The 19,710-nt window shown below is 39.4% G+C and overlaps 1 long non-coding RNA gene across 1 annotated transcript in view; it reads left to right on the forward strand.

The window, feature by feature from the left end:
• Positions 1 to 699: 699 nt before the first annotated feature.
• Positions 700 to 19,710, forward strand: part of LOC140483861 (uncharacterized) — a 103,520-nt gene continuing 84,509 nt past the window's right edge. The window contains exons 1-2 of the long non-coding RNA XR_011962057.1: positions 700 to 2,613; positions 3,198 to 3,327. This is a non-coding gene — a long non-coding RNA (uncharacterized lncRNA). The remainder of the gene's footprint in view (positions 2,614 to 3,197; positions 3,328 to 19,710) is intronic.

Genomic DNA, 19,710 nt, shown 5'->3' on the forward strand with positions numbered 1-19,710 from the left:
TGTTCATGCAATGGAAATGGCATTGAACACCCAAGACATGTGGCTGTGTTTTACCTGCTGTGCATCTGGAGGGGCCCTTCATCTGTGACCTCTGCGTGCAGAGGCTGTTCAGCATCTGCTGGAGGATCAATTCCTCTTCTGTTTCCCTGAACCATCATTGCACCACTGTGACACTAGCCTTTCCTGCGTCTAGATCCAACAACCATATTTGCAATGGCCTTGTGTAGAAAACAGATAGAAAGAGAACCCAATGCTTGGCAATGGAAGGAATCCGCATTTGTATCTCTTTGAAATGAAGGCTTAACATACTCCTCCCTGCACTGGGACATGGAGTTTCCCAACAAGGTGCTCCATGTATTGCTCGGCACTTAGAACTGGTGATGTTTTCATTGAAATAAGGTCCAGTCATGTGGCAAATATGTAGTAGCAGACTGCAAGTGCTCCATAAGCACTGACCCTTCTCTGAACCCCACCTACAGAAGGTGCCATTGCAGACAGGAGAGTTTTGCATTACACTAGCAGTTCATGGCAAGAGTATCAGCTTTGTCCCTGGGTGACCAGGCGGTCTTGCATTAATTGTGTGCATCTCCTCCTTAAAGTCACCTGTGATTCCCTCTGATTCGAAATTGTCCATCTCCAATTTGCAAGAACCAATCATGTCATCATACAGGTTGTGACAGCATTTGAATGCCACACATTTCAGGACCCTGTGTGTGAAAAACATGCAAAGGATATGATGGCAAATGACTTCAAACTGGACTCTGCTGGCACAAATTGATGCAAGTGCTATTTGAGGTGATACAGAAGTGAAGTGTCTAGTTTTTGACCATGAGCAGATGGTGACTGCACCCACCCTGGGTGAGCCTCCATTCCTTTCCCAACTGTAAGTTGCCTTTAACAATTGACTAATCATGTCAGGCACCATAAATATCAAGCTTGGCCTCATTGTCTGGTCCCTACCATACCTCAAGCGTCCATGTCCCCTTCTTACCTATCACTCTCTGAACAGCCCATCTTGCTGAGCTCTCACATTGTCCTACTCTACACTGTGAATGGAGACTCAAACTCTCATCCTTGCCCTAAGCATCATCCTAAAGCTCAGTCTACCTACCATCTAAATGCACACACACCCTCCCCAGATGCACTACTGCTCTCCCTCCAGGCCCCTCGCCATAGGCATCAAATTTCCTCCCATCACCATCCTTACGTCCTCCACATCCCACACTGCTGCCTCTAATTCCCAGCAATGAATTCCCCACCTTCCTCAGTGCTGCAATGTCCTCTGATACCCATCCACAGTATTCACTGTACTAACTCTCAGAACTGACCGTATGCTCCACTGCCCCCTTAATGACTGACACAGATGATCAGCTGTGAGTAATGATTGATCAGAGTTCTCCCTGTTCTCCAGGAATCTGCCTAACCTGCTGATCGGTGAATCAACTGACTCTTTGTGCTGGTCCTGTAGGACTGACCATGGCCCACTCCCTGGTCTCTAGTGAGCCTGACCATGTCTAAGCTTCCAGACTGAGAACAGAGAAACTGCTACTGACTAACAGCAACCCCTCCCCTTGTCTCAACTGAGGGCTACTCCCCTTCAACCTTGAGACATGATCATTTTGTTAATGTAGCCAGAGTGTTTGCTGTGCAGTTGCTGGCACATACTGTTAAGTTTGAGATCAATACAGCATGGTGCCATGCAGCAACATATTCACCCACTTGTCTAATGATTGTTGACAGGCAAGACAAGCTGCCTGGCTTTCTGTCTGTGCTAAACAGCAAGGCAAGGCAGAAGGACAGATGGGGGTTGGGGGAGGGAGTGCTCTTTAAAGTGCAGCAGAGGCAATAATGCCCTGAAAAGGAAGGCAGGGCTGCTGGAAAGTGAGTGAGCACTGAGAAAACCAATGAACAGCCTTGAGATGCAGCATGGTCCAATCCATGCTTGTTCATAGAATAATAGAATCCCAACAGTGGAAACAGGCCTTTCAGCCAAACTGGTCCACACGGACCCTCCAAAGAGCATCCCAACCAGACCCAGCCCCTTCCCTACATGCCACATGACAAATGCACCAAATCTGCACACCCCTGAGCAATTTAACATTGCCAATCCACCGAACCTGCACATCTTTGGACTGTGGGAGGAAGACTGATCACCCACGCATACACAGGGAGAATGTGTAAACTCCACACAGACAGTCACCTGAGGCTGGGATTGAATCCAGGCCCCTGGCAGTGTGAGGCAATAGTGCTAACCATTGAGCCACCATGCCAAATGTTTGTGTTCAACGTGAACATATGTATTACTGAGATGAGATTAGGTAGCAATGAGTAAAATGATGAAGATCAGTAATCACTGCTAACAGGCCTTCTGCTGCTAACTAGAAAATCTCGTATTGATATACAGAACTTATTTTGAAAATGCAACTTGTTGCTCCTGATGTTAAGAAAGGCCTCACTTGATATCTTGTGCATTTTGCCCACGTTCTCTGGAAGGTTACAGATGTGGTTTGAAAGCTGTCTTCACTGTCTCAAGTCTGATTGACACAGGTATTGAAAAATGAGAGCAAGACTGGTTTCACTCAATAAGAAAATGCAAACATCACTGGATGCTGGGTAAGTGCTAGTGAGCAGACCCATTTCTGACCTTGAGAGAGAGAGAGAGCAATATTGAGGAATAAGTTGAAAGTCATTGGGCCAGAGACACACTTCTGGCTGTGAGTCTTCCATATAACCATCTAAATCAGTGTGCTTTTGTGCTTGCAGATCCTCCCCTGGCCAATTAACATTGACTTCATTGACTGTACTGGCTCCTTAGGGTTGCACTGGTTAACTGTTTCCCTGGTGTTGAGGCCATTGCCTCAACTGTGGAATTCATCCTTTACTTAGACCAATGCTGTAATGAGTTCTTGAGCCGAATGGTGCTGGGGGAGGGGGTTGGGGGGGAGGTACACACAGTGCAGCAGTGAGCTTCTTAAAATATATCCAAAATGATTACACTCAGTGCATTTCCTTAGTTTCATCGTGGATCAGCGATCAAGAGAATTAAAGTGAATTAAGTGTGTGAATTTTGTGAAGTAGTCAATTATTGTTCAGCTGCAGAGGGAGGCTGTTACGAGAAATCCTGAAAATTTAAACAGGGTTTTCTTGTAATGACACTCACTACTGAAGATATGGTATGTTTTGGTCATTCTTTGCAGATGTACATGAACCTGCCTCCTTGCCAGAGGTTGTGGTGCTGTGGGGTCAGACCTGCCTTCAGGCAGAGAGCTTGATAAAGAAGAAAGAGGATCCATCTAGCATCACTGTCACATCTGGTGAATGCAAAAGGTAAGTCATTTGATAGAAAATCTGTGTTTCCACCCAAACTGTCATGTCTTTTTTAAGAGCAAAATATAAACAAAGAAAAATAAAAGTCAAATTATAATTCACGTGCACGTTTATAAAGCAAATTTATAATCTTGAGCCACCTAAAGAGAAATTAAGTCAGATTATTAAAAGCTTTGCCAAAAGTGTATTAAGAGTCCAAAAGCAGGATCATGGTGTAGAGAAATGGTGTGGGGCTATAGCAAGTGAATCCTGGAGCTTAGGATCTCGGCAATAGAAAGTTTGGAGGCTCAACTGACCAGAATTAGGAGTGACATTAATCTGTGACATTTACGTTACATTTCTTGTAAGAGCAGAATTTAAAAGTGGATTAGCACATTTGGGTACATAAACTTATCCACAAACTGTGCCTCACCATTCTATGATTGGCCTCAGAGAATGGGGAAAAAATGAAGTAAATCAGTCAGCCGAGAATCTGGCTGAGATTAGAGAGTGAATCATTTGTTTGTCACGAAGTGGTCGATGACAAAGAAATCTACTAAAAAAGAAATGACGACTATAAAGATAAGTCAAGACCACAATAAAGTAAAATATGCTGGCACTGAATATTTGGTCCTGAGATCATGACAATCAATTGGAGTTAATAGTTTCTTAAATCTGACTATCAGGTGTAAGTACAATAGGTTTATGGAGCATTTAAACAAATTGTATTTATTCTTTGGAGGGGAAGGAACTTTGAATTAAATCCCAAAAGTATAGAAATTAATTTTGATACACTGTTAAAGATGTTGCTTAAAAGAATAAAAAACACAGAAACATATAATTGATATGTAATAAATTGCAGTTTTTAGCTGCCAAACTGTTGCATTTGGCACTAAGATAGCCAGCTGTTCACTTCATATTAACAGTAAATGTTGGACATCAGCATTTATTTATAGTAAATTGCAGATGATTTGGTAATCAACGTTGGCATGCACATGTAACAAGGAATGTACATCTTCCAAGCATTTTATTTCCTGTGTAACTCCTGCCAACAATTTTAAAACACAACTTGTGAACACAACTGTATATTCTGAAAATACCCAGTGTCTTTAGCCATCAAATCATCTTGAATACATCTGAACGGAAACAGACTAGAACACAAATGGTGATCATATGTTTTATTTGCAACTCCTGCTGTTAGGGCAAGTCAGTTGTTATGGACCAGGTCTAAATGTCTGCAAATATATCATAGAGATAGTCTAGACCCTAACTTTTGTCTTATTTCAAGGCAAATGTAAGGTACTGTATTTCAGACGTAAATCTGCTTCTATTGTTTAAACTTTTTAAAATGCCCAAGACCTCACAAGCTGTTTCTTTATTGACTTTGAATAGACAAATCATCTCCAATGGCTCAACACCTCTCTTCAAAAACAAAGGACAATATATACCTCTTAAAGCCATAGTATCATCACACCTTCCCCCCTTCAGAAAAATGTATCTTCAATATGCAAAGATGACTTCATTTTTAAAACCCTTTCATCTTACACTATTAATAGACAACAATACAGATACATTACATTGACACAGAACATGCAAACATTCTATACTACAGTCCATTTTAATTCATTCCTTCTGCCACCAAACACCCTCATCTTCCTTCATCAAAGTCATGACAACACACCAACAAGTGCATTCTCTCGTTCTGTCATCTGTATAATTTTCAACTTAAAGAGCTGTTGCAATAAACTCTATCTAAACAGTCTGGTATTTTTATCTTTTTTTCTAAAAATGTTAAGGGGTTATGATTACCATGTACAATTGTCTCAGAAACATTACTGGCGACATGCATATTGAAATGTTACAATGCCAACACCAAACTCAAGGTCTTCTTCTCAGTTGTGGAAAATTACTGTTGATGAATATTCAGCTTTCTGGAAAAATACCCAGTAGGTCTTTCTATCTTCTTGTCACCTTCTTGCAAGAGTGCAGCACCAACACCCACATCACTTGCATTGATAGCCACCTTGAATGGCTTTACATAATTAGGTGTGGCTAACACTGGGACAGGAGTTAACGCACGTTCACGCTGTCAAATGCCTTCTAACATTTCTCTGTCTGCTGACAGGTTTTGCACTTCTTCAACAAGACAGTCAGTAGAGCAACCATTCTGCTAAAAGTTAATATGAATTTTTGATAAATACCACTCAATCCCAGGAATTGTAATGCTTCCCTCTTGGTTGATGGTGTGGGAAACATTCCAATAACCTCTCTTTTCACATCTCATGGGGCCACATTTCATGAGATGTGAGCTGTTCATGTCCAATGGTATGACCCAGGAACATGACTTGGGCTATTGCAAACTCACTCTTGGCCAGGTTTATCACCAAACCCGCCTTCTGAAGTCGATTGAACAATTCTGATAGATACTCCAAATGTTCCTTCCATGTGTGACTAAAAATCACAGGATTACCTCTGTCCATCACACATTTGGCTATTCCCAAAATGACTTTATTCATTTTTCTTTGAAATGTGGCTGGTGTATTTTTCATATCATAATCATAAACTGGTAAAGTCCATTCCATGTCACAAAAGCCAAACTTTCTTTATTCTCTTGGATAAAGGTACCTGCTATATCTTTTGAGTAAGTCCATCATTAAAATATGAGCTCCTTGTCCCTTCTCTAGCCTTGGCAAAGGATATGAATCAGGTTTTGTAACTACATTGATATTTCAGTAATCAATACATAGGCATTGGGAACCATCTGATTTTGACACTATCACTATGGGTGAACTCCATTTGCTGCAACTCACTTTGATGATATTGTGTTTGAGCATATATTCAAATCTCTTTTTGAACCGGTGATAATTTTAGAAGGTTAAGTCAATTACGATGTTGCTCAAATTGGAACAGCATTTCCAACCTTTACATTATGCACAGTCATTTTAGTACTTTCCAGGTTAATCCCACATATCTCTCCATGTGATTGTAATAACTCTTTCAGGTCATTTTGATTTTCCTCTGGAAGGTACCTCAATAATTTCATCCATTTTTGAGAACTTCTTCATTATCTAATTTATTTTGAGGAATATCAAATTCAAATTTGTCTGGATTTGGTTCTTCACCATAAGCTGTATCACATGCTGCTATTGCTTTCCTTCCATCTCAAAGTAGGTTTGAGCATATTCACATAATATAGATTAGATTTAGATTACTTACAGTGTGGAAACAGGCCCTTCGACTCAACAAGTCCACACCAACCCGCCGAAGCACAACCCACCCATACCCCAACATTTACACCTTCACCTAACACTACGGGCAATTTAGCATGGCTAATTCACCTGACCTGCACATCTTTGGACTATGGGAGGAAACGGGAGCACCCAGAGTAAACCCACACAGACACTGGGAGAACGTGCAAACTCCACAGAGTCAGTCGGGAATTGAACCCAGGTCTCTAGCGCTGTGAGGCAGCAGTGCTAACTACTGTGAGTTTTCCTTCTATCTGGTGTTCTATCAAGTAATTCACCTCACTCAATTCCTTTTAGTTTGATAAGGCCCACTAAACCTTGTTTTTAAAGTTTCACCTCCCACTGGGAGTAATTTTAACATTAACATCACCTTTAGCAAAACTACAACTTTTTGATTTCTTGTCTGTTTCCTGTTTCAACTCATGCTGCACTAATTTCAAATACTTTCTAGCCAACTCACCCACTCTATTTAATATTCCTTTGAAATTTGACACATCATCCAAATATGTGATCTCTGAACTCTGACTTAACAATGTTTCCTTAATTAATTTCAGTGGTCCTCTCACCTTATATCTGAAAGGTAATGCAAATGGACTGAATCTAGTTGATTCATTATGTGCATCTCTAAATGCAAAACAAAGTACAAATTGAATTCCTTTATCTCAATCCTTTGGATAATCATGACTATAAGCCCTTAACATTGGTCTTCTAAAGTTTGATGCCACAGTTGTAATGCTCCCTGCAATTCTGAATAGTATGCAGTACATTTGAGCTGTTTTATCCCTAAGCTATCCATAACTTCCTTGAATAATTTTGATGTAAAATTTGATCCTTGATCTGATTGTATTTCAGTGGATAATCTATATCTAGTTAAAAAAATTGAATATCTCTTCTACAATCCTTCCAATTGTGATATTGCATAATAGAAAGGTGACTGGAAATCTAGTAGACACATCCATTATGATTCCCACTTATTTTAGGGATGTGTCATATAAAATCAATTAAGACTCTTATAAATAGTTCCTCAAATGCTGGTGTAGGTATTAATAGTGCTGGTTTTATCTCTGCCTGCAATTTTCCAATTACCTGGCACATATGACATGCCTAGAAAAAGTTCAACTACTTCTGTATGCAGTGCAGGCCAATAAAAATGTTTTTTTGTATTTTGCCTTGAGATTTCCTTTCTCTCAAACTACCTCCTACTGGTAATTCATAACCCACTGGAAATACCACTCGATGGACTTATGCCAATTTTTCATTGATCTGAATATGTAGTGGTCTCCATTTCCTCAGTAAGACTTCCTTTTTTTAAGGTAGTAACATTCTGAAATGTACGCAGATGCTTCTGTGTATGCTTTTGGATACAACTGCTTTATTTTGTCATCTTTTTGTAATGCAACTAGACATTCTGAACTAAAAATATGTACGTTGTCCTCCGCCTATTTATTTTTTCTCAGTCATTTGCTCAAAAATGGTTTCTAATAAGTTGAACTATAACTTCGTTATTTTTATTCTTTGATTTCTCCTCCTGTTTCAATCTGTAGCTTTGTGATCTTGTTATCACACTGTCAGAAAATATCCCAGTATATACTTCCTGTAGTATCTCAGTTGCCTGATTTTCCATTGGTTTTTCAATAATGGTAGTCATCACTCCCACCTATGATACAACTATATCATATCTGAGGATAAACTGCATCTCCAGTACAGAGAATTTCTCCATTATTCCAACCACGACTTCATCATATCTCATCAGAATCTCCATATAATGGAAAACTGTTCCACATGTTACCACCATTTCCAGCAATACTTCTTCCAAACTGCATACCTCCTCATCTCTTGCCATCAAAGATGTATCTCTTAAAATTTCAATTTATTTTCCTCTTGGTACACATGAGCAAATCTTACCCAGACAGTATTCTTTAAAGCGATTTGGTAATTTCTTACTCACCAACCCCTGACCAGGCTGGACTCTCTTTTGCAGCTCTTTAGCTTCCACTTGGATCTCGTTTACCACTTTAAGAAATCCCATTGGCTTATCTTGTTTTCCCACAGCTGAGCTTTTTTTTCAACTTCTCTTTCCCCCTCTTGGGTTTCTTGTTTTTAACCTGTGGTAAACTATCTTCACTAATATCAATGAGATCTCCTATTCCTTTATAACCTGAAGATTTTTTTTCCTGCAATTTCCATCCCTCACAGACTGAAATTGATGTCAGAAACCAAATCTTGATTTGTGAACTAGCTCTTAATCATCTTCTATTTCTGCCACTAACTTTGCAGTTTAAACTCTCTGCTCTTGCACATGAGTTCTCACTACCTCAGGAAGTGAATTTTTGAACTTCTCCAAAATAACAGTCTCTCAAAGAGCATCATACGTTTGATCTATTTTTAATGCCCTTATCCATCTACCAAAATTACCTTGTTTGATCCTTTCAAATTCTATGTACACATGACTACGTTCCCTCCTTGTATTCTTAAAACATTGTCTGTCGGCTCTGGCACTAGCTCATATGCACTTAATACGGCTTTATTCAGCCCCTCATACTCCCTGGATACTAACAGAAATGCAAATATCTCACTAACTCTGGTAAAAACAATGACTGCAGATGCTGGAAACCAGATTCTTCTATCCAGAATCTCACTAACTCTCCCTACCAATATTGTTTGAATCAACAATACCCACATAATCATTGACCATTTCATTTGTTTAGCCACTTTCTCAAATGGAATGAAAAAAGCTACATCCTTCTCAGCAAACTTTGGTAATGCTCGGACATCCCGAAATAGGTCCCCACCAAGCTTTTGGCTATCTTGGATTTGCTCTTCATCACTGCCCTCATCACTACTCCTACCTTCTACCGTTGCTATTTAAAATTGACGTTCCTCTTACACTCCATCCTCTGAAGTTCAAAAGCTCTCTTTTTCTCCCTTTCTTCTGCTTTTCATTGTAACTCAAACTGTTTCCTTTCCCTTTCCCATTTAAACTATTTTAATTATTTTGCTGCTTGTTCCTCTGCAATTATTTCTCTCTTTTGCTTTTGCCTTTCTTTCTTTTTTCTGTTCTGCCAGGGCTGTTCTTTCTTTCTCTTTTTCTCTCACCATTGCCTCTAATTCAAGCTGCTTCATCTGCAATTGAATTTTAGTCATTTCCAATTATTCTAATCGTATTACTGGCAATTGTAAATGCAGAACTGCTGCTACAACTAGCTCTCCTTCCCTTGCAGATGCAGACAACTCCAACTACAAACTCTTTGCCAACCTCCAAACGTTTTGCCCTACTTACTTTCTGTGAACTACCAAAGTGACTTCTTCCATTCCCAAGAAATTCTTAGTGATTGAAACAAGCATTATTACATAAAGCACACACTATTTGAACCAACCGAATGCAACATCTGAAATTTTAAAAAAAACAACACTGACCACTCAATGTCTTTCAGTCCAATAATCCCAAGTCTAACCTGGAATTAGAGATTTTGATCCCAACAAGACATCCCAATTTGTTATAGATCAGACCAAACCCCATGCAAATATACCAAACAAATGGCCTAGATCTGAATTCTTATCTTATTTAAAGGCAATTATAAGATGCTGTGTTCCAGATGTAATTCAATTGGTCACACAACTTGGCTTTGAGCAAAACACACTTTCTTCTTACCCCCTGTTCGAATACAAACAAAAGAAGAATTGGTAGAACTTAAACTTTATTTAAAAACTGAACTGAATAATCGATGATTCAACTATTAAACAGTAGCTGTTCCAATATATACCATCCCATCAACATATCTTTGGCAAAGGCAAAGTCAGTAAAACAGATTTACTCACATGCAATTCTGACAGCAGAAGGAGCACCCAAGCTGTAACACAGAGAATGATGTAACAGCTTCCACACCAAGCCTCAAAACCCCAATAATTTCTGAAGCCTAAACTAAAACCCTGGTTCTGTGGGAGCCTGACTCTACCCATTCATGCTGCTTCTATTGTTCTAACTTTAAAAAGGAACAGTCGGCTTCACAGGTTGTTTCCTTTATTGGCTTTGGATAGACAGCTTTATACCTGTGGCACTAAACCTCTCTTCAAAAAGAAACCAAGGCAAAATACATCTTTTAAAGCCATTGTATCATCACACAGTGATGAGCTTAAATTCTTCCAATTGAAAACACAATTCTGCAATACCAAGTGCAGGAGTATTACAAGCATGTGAAACAAAACAATTCCTGCTTTACCAAATCCCAGTGAGAAAATACTCATATAATTTTGACACAATTGATTTTCATTTTATCTTGGGAGCGTAAATATACAGTTTGTCTTTGGAGTTGTATAGACTCAGGCAAAATAATTAAGCATTTTCAGAATAGGTTGGCAGATTTCCATTTAATTCCTACCAGCCAAAGACAGATTCATATCTTGCATTACAGCAGTGATGGAACAAGAATTTTAAGCAAGCTACCTTACATTGCACACTGACTTAGGCAGACGTGGTATTTTGAACATCTATAAGATTCTGAAAAGAGCTTTTATAAATACAAGGTATTCCTCTCAATAACTTCAAGCAAAAATTGTGGATCAATTCTTCAATGTTGTTTGCCTCCAGATTGATTTGTTTCTTGCTGCTTAAATTTAAATACTTTGAATTCAGCACATGATAGATGTGGGCAAGCCACTATGAAGTGTCTCAGCTTGGTCTTTGTCCAATTAATGTTAGGAACAGGAATAGACAATTCAGCCCCTCTGACCTGCTGTGTATTTTACATCATCTACCTAAATACCATATGTCCATGCTATTTTCATGTCTCATGATGTCACAACTGATTAGAGATATATCAATCTCTGTCTTGAACTTACTTAGTGCCTGAATGAACACAGTTCTCTGGGATACAGAATTCCAAAGATTCATTACAGTCTGAATAAATTCCTCCATATCTTAGTCTTAAATGGCTTCCCTTTTTATCTTCAAGGCTGTATTCCTTGGTTCTAGACCCCACAGCCAGGGAAAAATCAGTTCTGTATATACTCTGTTTATCTCTTGACAAATTTTGTAAGTTTCTAAGAGATTGTCTTTCGTTATTCTTAAGCACAGACATTACAGGTATAGACTCCTCAAAAGGCTACTGATAGGACAGTCCAAACATCCAAGAAATCAGTCTGGTGGACTTTCATTGTGCTCCCTCTATTAAAGTATGCCCTGCAACAGTACTTTTCTGTTCCAGTACTCAAACCTTCTTATGATGAATACTAACCTAAGTTTTTCCCTTTGAGTTGCTTGCTGTTGTGAATAAGAATACCAAAGTCCTTTGGATATCGGCCATTCCCAACCTCTATTCATTTCAGAAAAAATCTGCATATATATTCCGCCTACCAAAGTGGATAAACTTGCACTTATCCGCATTCTATCCCATCTGCCAAATTCCTGCCCCCTCTCTCAGTCTGTCTAAATCCTCTTGAAGCCTCTTCAGATTCTCCTCACAACTCACATTCCCATAAAATTTTGTAAAATCTACAAACCCGGAAATATTACAATTGCCCCCCAATCACTGGTATATTGTGAGTGGCTGAAGCACAAGCATTGATCTTTGTAATACCTCACTGGTTTCAGTCTGCCAACCTGAGTGTGACCCATTTATTCCTACACTCTGCTTTCTACGTGTTAACCAATTTGCAATCTATGGTTTTATGTTATTTCTAATTCCATGTACTTTAATTTTGTTTACTTACTTCCTGTGTGGGACTTTATCAAAAGGCTTTGAAAAATCCAAGTGTATGACATCCACTGATTTCTATTAACACTACTAGCAGCATCCGGAAAAACATTTGGGTTTGTCAAATATGATTTCACCTTCATAAATCCATGTTGACTGTCCAATCAGACAGCTTTGTTTTAAAAGTCTACTCATAGAGTCATTGTCATAGAGATGTACAGCACGGAAACAAACCCTTCGGTCCAACTTATCCATGCTGACCAGATATCCTAACCCAATCTATTCCCACCTGCCAGCACCTGGCCCATATCCCTCCAAAACCTTCCTATTCATATACCCATTCAGATGCCTTTAAATGCTGCAATTGTACTCGCCTCCACCACTTCCTCTGGGAGTTCATTTTATTTCATTCCACTTCCCTTTCATTTTAACCTATTCCCTTCTTCAAGTTCTGGTGACCCAGCAGCAACATCTCTGTAATAGAGATTAAATTACACTCCTTTTACCTCTACTAGCAGCATCAATTCACCTTTCTCGTTGCAAATGCTGTATGCATTCAGAGTCTTTTTAATTTTGATTTGTTTAAACCTCTCCTATAATTTGACCCCCTTTAATTCTGGAATCCTTTTTCTGCTCCTTTCCATTTCTATTTTTATTACTTTATATGGTTTGATTTGATTCTAACTAAGGGTTTAGTTTAACTTGGCATCATGTTTAGCCTACGATGTTGTGCCAAACTTGATGCCAAATTGAACTAAACCCTTCTGCCTGCCTGTGGTCCATATCCCTGCATTCCTTGCATGTTTATGTGCTTATATAAAAAGTCTCTTAAACACCCCTATCGTATCTGCCTCCACCACCACATTCCACACTCCTACCATTCTTGGGTTCCCATCCCAAACTAGTTCCAAGCCTCTACCCAAGCTGTTTGGAGGACCTTAATCCCAGTCCTGGTAAGGTGTAACCAATCTGGAAAATAAATTGCAATGAGATGCACAGTATTTGTAAAATGTGACAAAATTGACACTTGTCCAAAATAAACATGAGATACAACCCAAAGTCTGAAAAGAAAAGTGCAGGCCATGACGAGCTTCTTCTAGCCAAGATTGTTAAGTTTTTGGAATTTCCTATGCTAGAGGGCTATGGGTGTTTAATCATTTAAGCTTGTTCAAGAAATGCAATTGAGTTTTGCATACTAATAACATCAATAGTAACAGCGACAATAAGGTATGTGTTTTTGAATGATGGAGTAGATTCAGTGGGATTCAATGGTCCACTCCTGCTCCTAATTCCTATGTTGTCATAAGCCCCTTTTGTCAAACAATTAAGATGCCATTGAAGTAGGGGGTCTTTGGCATAAACACCCCACATACTACACACACATACACATGCTCCTACTTTTTATAAATTTCAGGAGACTTCTGCTCATCGTGAAGACAAGAAGCCTTTTCTTTTTATTGTTAGTTCAATTCTTTAACGCCAATCATTTCATTCCCATGTTGTGAGGCATTTATTTTATAATTCCCTGTGGAGTTTGGCCAGCTTCAATGGTCGGGGGGGCCTCCATAGCCATTTGGAAACAGTGTACTGGCTCATTTGAAGGTGTTTTCATTCAAGCAACACTCCAAGCTATTGCATCAGTTGACACAATTAAAGATTAATATTTCATGCATTACAACTTCGTGACAAGTGTCCAGTTGAATAGCTCATAGGGCACGCAAGCTGGGGGATGTGAATATCCGGTGCCACTATGAAATGTTGAAATGGAAGAAATAATGACAACCATTTGTAAAATAATCAATTTCCAACACAGACAGAAATGTACAAATGTACAAAATGGCCCCTTTGGCCTATGATGTTGTGCCAAATATAACGCTAAATTAAACTAAACCCTTCTGCCTGACTGTGGTGCATATCCCTCCATTCCTTGCATATTCATGTGCTTATCTAAAAGGTCTCTTAAACACCCTTGTCATACCTGCCATCACCACCACCCCTGGCAGCATGCTCTACATACCTACCATTCTCTGCCTCTCGCACCTCCTTTGAATTCTACTCCCTCACCTTAAATGCATGGCGTCTATTTTTAGGCACTTCAATTCGGTGAAGAAGATTCTGACCTGTACTGATAAAGAAAATGCAATGCAACAAGACTCTATCACATAGGCTTGTCAATAGAAAATAAAGATTTAAGATATGAGTTTCTATGAAGGGTCATTGATGTAAAAGATTAACTCAGTTTCTCTGTTAACAGATGCCGTCTGACTGCTGAGTATTCCCAGGCTTTTCTGTTGTAGCAGCAGCAGAACGTGGTTGGGCTAAATACACCACATTGTGGTATTCCTGTGACTGATTTGATTGACCTCCAAGAATCTTCCTTTGTGCTGGGTATGACTCCAATCCATGGGAGGTGTCCTCTTTTTCCCATTAACCCCAATGTTGCTAGAGTTCCTTGATGCCACTGGATAAAAGCAAATTACTGCGGATGCTGGAATCTGAAACCAAAAGAGAAAATGCTGGAAAATCTCAGCAGGTCTGGCAGCATCTGTAAGGAGACAAAAGACCTGACATTTCGAGTCTAACTGACCCTTCGTCAAAGCTGAGATTTTCCAGCATTTTCTCTTTTGGTCCTTGATGCCACACTAGGTCAAGTGCTGCTTTGAGGTCAAGTGTTATCTTTCTCTCCTTATCTCACCTTTGGAACTTGGCTCTTTTATCCATGTTTCCACCGTAGTTAGAATGACTTTGGAGTTGACACTGGAATCCATGCTGAGTGTCACAAAGCAGGCTGTTGCTGAGTAATTGCCACTTCATGTCTCTGTCAATGACTGCTTCCAACAACTTAATGATTAAATGTCATCTTATAGGGTGATAATCACTGGGTCAAAATCCTAGAATTTCCTGCCAGCCACTTGGCAGGTCTAACTGAAGATGATTGCAAATGCTTCAGCCTTGCCATTTTGCAGTGAGGTTGGAGCTGTGTAGTTTTTTTGTTATTAACTGCTATTCATGAGTAGAAGTGGCAGGATTGCAGAGCTCAGATCTCCTCTGTGTAGTTATAGGATTACCTGTTGCATGTTGTCTAGTTACCTAAGTGTTGATGTATGTTTTAAACTGTCCAACATTTCCTGGTAAACTTTCCAGTGAAGAAGTGCAAGATCATCAAACCCAGAGTCTGAGACATTCACAGAGATCTGGAGGAGTGGAGAAATTGTCCATTGAGGTTGAGCATGGGCAATCCTCACTCAGGGGCAGTAGGCAAGTTCCGATGTGTGCACCTAACCCACATTGTAGCTCCACTTAGAGTCTGTAATAATCCAGAGATGGGAGGTTTGACACATATATTGAATTAGCTGGTGGAATGTGAACTTTATCTGTGGAGAAGTTACCCAGGCATCCACATTGCTAATCCAGTAGCATTCGCATTTTTGCCCTCATCCACTCATCTGCACATGCACAAACTGGTCTGCCAAAGGAAGGTGAATTTTTTGATAACTCTGTTCAGGTGATTGGAACTACTGATGCATGAAATTGGGAAAATTAGAAATCCCTCTGGTGGGCTGACCCTGTGTTCATTCTGCCAAATGCGTTTTCACAGTGAAGGAGCAGGCATGTTTGTGAGACAGGCAGAGAGGGGAAATGCTGCTATGCAGAAGTCGGATGCTTGTTTTATTTTCTATTTGACAGGAAAAGGACAGAACAAGAGTTTTGTGCATTGTAGGGAGCAAGGACTGTGAGATGGGCCTCTTTGCTGGCCTTGGATTTGAGTCAGGATTCCTAGAAACTTGGAAAATAGAAGCAGGAGGAGACCATTCAGTCCATTGAGCTTGCTCTGCCAGGCAATATGATCATGGCTGATCATTCAACTCAGTACCTTAGTCCCACTTATTCTGAAGACCCTTCAATCTCTTTTGCTTTAAGAACTATATCTAACTCCTTCTTGATAACATTCAATGTTTTCGTTCCAATCGCTTCTTGTAGATGATAATCTCGGAGTGTGAAGAAATTTCTTTTTATCTCAGTACTAAGTGGCCTAACCTATATTCTTAGACTATGACTCCTGATTTTGGACTTCTTCATCATCTGGAAAATCCTTCCAGTTAAGATTTTATAGAGTTTGATAAAACTCCTACTTATTCTTCTAACCCCCAGTGTCTTCGGTAATATTGTAGAACAGAGAAACCTAGGAGTTCAGGTACCTAATTCTTTGATGTTTGTATCACATGTAGCCAGGCTAGTTAAGAAGGTGTTTAGCATGTTTAGGAGTTGATGAGGCCTCTTCTGGAATACAGCCAGTTCTGATATAACTTGACAGTTCTGTTCTCGTGCGATATCATGTTATAAGAAAATCATGCAATAGCTGCACCATTTAAACTAATGGAGCCAGTAATGTGTTATCACCAATACATGTAAGAAAAGTTTGTGTTCTACAAATAATGCTCTAAATTCATCAATTGCATTAAAACCAATTCACGATGAAGAAACATGCATTATAGCAGAACCATCTGTACTGTGTCTAGTTCTGGTTTCTCTGTTGTAGGAAAGATATTATGAAGCTGGCAGAAAGTATTTACCAGGATGTTGCTGGGAATGCAGGGTTTGAGTTATAAAGAGAGGCTGGATAGGCTGAGATATTTTTCACTGAAGCATAGGAGGTTGAGGGGTGACCTTAGAGAAGTTTATAAAGTCATGAAGGGTATAGATAAGGCAAATGGCTGGTGTTATTTCCGTAGGGTGGGGATTTCAAGTCTAGGGGGCAAATGGATCTAGGTTAGTTTGGCAACATGGTCGGAGTGGGCTAGTTGGACCAAAGCATCAGTTTCCATGCTGTATGACTCTATGACTCTATAACATAGTCCTAACTGATCCAGTCTCTCTTCGTGTGTCAATCCTGTCATCCCAGGAACCAGTCTAATAAACAAACATTTATCTCCCCACACTCCCCCACCCCCTAAAGAAGATGCACATAATCTTTATGGTGTAATTTTTCCGGGATCCTGTACAATTGCAGCAAGAGATTCTTGCTCCTGTACCCGAATCCTCTCATTATGAAGGCCAATGTACCATTTGTCACCTTCCCCACTTCTGCACTTCAGTGACTGGTGTACAAGGATACCCAGGTCTTGTTGCTTCTCCCCCTTTCTCAATCTATTACTATTCAGACAATAATAATAATCTGTTCACATTTTGCTATCAAATTGGATAAACCTCACATTTATCAATGTTATCCTTCATCTGCCATTCATTTGCCCACTCACTTCATTTGTCCAAGTCACACTGAAGTATCTCTGCGTCCATCTCTCAGTTCACCCTCCCACACAGCTTTGTGTGTCTGCAAACTTGATGATATTGCATTTAGTTCCCTCACCTAAATCATTTACATAGATTGTGATTAGTTGGGTCAAAGCATCGAATCCTGGTACCCCACTCATCACTGCCTGGCCCTTTTTCTCAAAAACAATTCAAATTCAGCTGTTAGTATCTATCCACTATCCAGATGGATAGAATTGAGGATGTTCAGAGCTTAAAGAACAGTGCTTCATTACTGAGCTAAATCAGATGTCCCTGAAAAGGACTTTCTTCAAAGCCAGTTGGTCAGCAGGACTGTATGAGGTATAGACAATGTGGTGATTTGAACCACGAGTGGAAGATGAGGGACAATTTGAATTGTCATGAGTCCCCAATCGTGGAACACATGAGATGAAGCCTTCACCTTGTGAATGTTACGGTGAATCAGTTGCATCTCAGGAGCCCATCAAATAGATTGATGTCCTTGACATTCCCATTATATGCTTTTAGTGGCACACGAAAGTAGCAAACGTACTTAAATTTGACAACTTCTTTATGTTCACAAATACATCACACTTACACTGAAAAGCTCTGTGGCATTTGCACATGAATTATCAGAACAAATATGATGCATTTTTAAACTCTTCTCCATCACTGTACTTCCCTGCAAAAAGAGCTTTTATTTTCCTAAATACACTATTTTTATGATAAGCTGAGTTACTTCTGACAGTTAAAACTTTCAACACCCACTCCGATGAATGAATGACTGTCTGTCTACTGTAATGGTACTTATGTCCAAAAAGATTCTAAGAGCTCTTTTCTGATCTACATTATTTCGCTGTTGCATTAAATGTGAAGTAATATTGTCACATCTATGTTATGTGCCTGCAAGCAAGTGGTGATGGTCTTTATTTTTTACGTTAATAACATAAAAGAACAACATGGCATATGAGCATTTTACCTTGACCCAAGATGGCCCTCAAGGGTTTGGTGACATTCTGTGATTTCCGGATGAAGAGTCCTGCATTTCTGAACAAGATTCTGTGAAGTTGTAATATGTAAATGGCACTGGTTGGGCTGCACTCCTTTCAACAAATTAAAAACCATCTGGGGAGTTATGCAGTTCCCACTTCTGGGTTGACTCAAACTCAAAATCTATGGGTGATGAGACTTATTGCCTTCAAGATCAAAATTTGACCTGACAACTGTGAAGAAACCAAAAAAGTCAGAAGTGAATGTGAAAGATTGTCATCCATTCTCTTTTCAAAACAGTATCCTCTAATTAAAACATTTAGGTGGGCAATAGAAATGTTCATCAAATAACTGAAACTGGCTACAGATTATCAATTTTATTAATCTGGAGGAAACTAGTCAGTCTGGAGACTAAGAAGAAAAGACGGGACAATTCCTCCAGAGAAAGGAATAGAACCATACCTAAACACCATTCAAATCATATCATACGAGGCAGTCTAATTCATTTTCACCTGATAAGATTTGTTTCTGGAGAAACATAGCCATAATCCCATGTTGAAATCCAGAGATGTCCAATTTTCAATCTTTGAAAAACCATGAGAGGAACTTACCCATGTTTTCAACACTCAATCTAAGCATTCTTTTGTTAAGAATCTAGTCAAGTGCTTTGTTCTCTGGAATGCAACTCTGTGTGCACGTGTGTAGGTGTGTGTGCGTGACAGACAAAATGTGTGGTTACTGTGTTTACATTCTGGGGTATGGTCCATTTATTACTTCCTGTCATACTTCTCCAAAAACTTGCTTTGTGTTCATGATTGAATATCAAGGTACTGAGAAAAAGTGCCTTTAACATGCACTTTGTTGCAAACCACTGAGAGGTCAGGAGAAAGGGAAAGGTTATCCATTTTCCTCTTCATAACAACATTCTCAATATTTTGGAATACCTTTGGAATTTAGATTTATTTGTGTGCATCATTTCTTATAAACTTTAAGGATAATTGTGTAAAAGGATCACATCAGACTCCATGATAAATCTGTTACTCTCATCACGAATGCTGCCAGACCTGCTGAGTTTCTCCCCCAAATTCTCTTTTTTTCCATTTCAGATTTCTAGCATCCACAATATTTTGTTTCTTTTTAACAGTAGTATCTATGCTTGGGTAGAGATGCCTGTCTGTCAATATGAATTATTTTCAAATAGC

Source organism: Chiloscyllium punctatum, chromosome 12, assembly GCF_047496795.1.
Source record: "Chiloscyllium punctatum isolate Juve2018m chromosome 12, sChiPun1.3, whole genome shotgun sequence".
Classification (NCBI taxonomy): Eukaryota; Metazoa; Chordata; class Chondrichthyes; order Orectolobiformes; family Hemiscylliidae; genus Chiloscyllium; species Chiloscyllium punctatum.